Source organism: Erythrolamprus reginae, chromosome 1, assembly GCF_031021105.1.
Source record: "Erythrolamprus reginae isolate rEryReg1 chromosome 1, rEryReg1.hap1, whole genome shotgun sequence".
Classification (NCBI taxonomy): Eukaryota; Metazoa; Chordata; class Lepidosauria; order Squamata; family Dipsadidae; genus Erythrolamprus; species Erythrolamprus reginae.
Window position 1 is genome coordinate 92,278,875 of NC_091950.1, and position 2,392 is coordinate 92,281,266.

The following is a 2,392-nucleotide window of genomic DNA, read 5'->3' on the forward strand; positions in this document are numbered from 1 at the left end:
CTAAATTCAGCCTTCTGAACTCAAATTATATCATACAGTTAATTGCATTTCTGGTTCACAATAAATAGCCAGACTAGCTCTTAAGTGAGAACCTCAGGAGAATTAATCCCATGTTAAACACTTTGGAAGGAAGAAAGTAAGTCTGTTGTTTTATACACATGTGCCTAGTTGTAAGATCCAATGAACACAGTGAGATTTATCTTTAAATAGGCTTTTATAGCTGGATGCTGTAAATTCTACTAACAAATCTTTGAGAATTGGGATGCTGGAAGCTAACAGTTCCAGGCTGTATCCCATGACTCAAAGAATCCTGAATTTTTAGCCTGTTAGAGAATTGGCAAATCCAGATTTTTTTCAGTCTGTGCCTAGCGATATGGAACTAGATATTCACTAGCACCTCATAACCTGATCTACATCAGTAACTTCTTTTCATCCTCACTTTCCTTAGACAAACTGTGAAAAATCTTTCTGGAAAGTTGGCGATGCTTTTAGATTGCAAAACATTAAAACAGATTGATCGACTCTGGTCAGTTCTCAGTTATTTCCAGAAATGGCAGTAGACACAGGAAATACCTGTGAGGTGTAACCAACTGACAGCTGACTTCTGTAGAAATGGTGTCTGTCCAACAATCCACTCTTAGGTGTCTTGGGTTGCAAATATGGCAAAGGGAACAAGTGGAATTCATGTGGAAGGAATGCTTGAGGTTTTTTTCACAAAATCATCCAAACGTTGGGAAAGGCCAAGGCCAAGCCTTGAGTAAGAAGGGTTGCCCTTAAGATAAGCTTTTATTATTTCCTGTAGAAGCTCACATAACCCCAGTCAGTGTGACATCGTTTCTCAACACTGCAATCTTACACCTCTAATAGATGAAAAGAAGAACTGAAAATTATGCAATTATGTTTGCGTGAGTCTCATCCATACACATGGCTCATCGCTCATTTGTCTGAGCAGAGAATTTGGTATATATTATCTTGAATAATTACAACCAACCAACCAAATCTTTCAAGAGAGCCACTAAATATATTGCTCTGAATTCAAGGGGAATTGTCCCCCATGTGTATTGATTGCTTATTTGACTTCTATGACAATCATTAAGTGTTGTACCTCATGATTCTTGACAAATGTATATTTTCTTTTATGTACACTAAGAGCATATGCACCAATGACAAATTCCTTGTGTGTCCAATCACACTTGGCCCATAATGAATTATGTTCTGTTCTATTTTGTTCCGTTCTGTTCCATTCCATTCCATTCCATTGATCCGTGAGCCTGATTTTCCTTTTTAAAAAAAAGCAGATATCTAACCTGGTTTTAGGAGTATTGATGGGGGGCAGGTGTTTAGAGAGACTTTAGGTTGTGTTGTTTCTGTGTCATATATGTGAGTATATGAATCGTTTTGTATTTATTTTATTTATTTTGTCATATTTACGTAGTGTATATTGCCAGTGGTGACCGTTTGAGAGCCGTCTGCAACAGAAATCCATTTTAATGCATGCTGATTGGTATACATTCAAAGTGACAAAGTTATTCTAAATTCTCTGCGCAGAAATGGGCATGCTAACAAGGAGGCTGAGAAGGGAAGGAGGATTCTGAGTACTGTATTATAAAATATAGGATAAATTTTATAACTGGTTAGAAGAGAGAAATAGTAAAAGAAGTCAAACTATAGGTATATTGCAAAGTCGTTAATAATTATAGTAACTGTATGTACAACCTAAGGAAGGGTATAGTTATAATAATAACATAGAAAGGTACAAGTGCACAAATCCCAGATATTAATTCCTCCAATATCTCCAACAATAACTTCTGACGAAAACAAACAAACAAACAATTAAATACTTTATTGTCATTGTATGTAAATACACAGTAAACAAATTCAATTTCAATTCAATTTATTAGATTTGTATGCCGCCCCTCTCTGAAGACTCGGAGTTGTAAATGGGGTTGTAAATAACCCAAATAATTGTTATATATTTGTTTTTGTCTTTTGTGTGTGTAATTAATTAAAAAAAATCAATATTTTTTTTTTAAAAATAAAGTTATTATAAATTCTAAGGAGGAAACCTGAATCGCCAGATTTTCAACCCAGAAATAGGTAACCTGCCTATTCCTCCCCTTCAAACTATTTGATTCCACAAAAATGAAAAAAAAAGAAAAGAAAACCACCCAGGTAGAAATGTCTCTTTTTTCTTTTTTTGGAGGATGGGGGCAAAATTCCGGAACGACCCGTGAAAGCCGGAGGGAGGTGAAGAAGGAATGCAGAAGCCGGGAGGTCTCCAAGCGGCTTCGAGTCACGTTCGCTTGCCTCAGCCGAGGGGCTCGGGGGCACGCCCGGGGCTTACTCCACGATGATTGGCGCGTAAGTGGGCCGAGGGCCGAGGGGCGGGGCC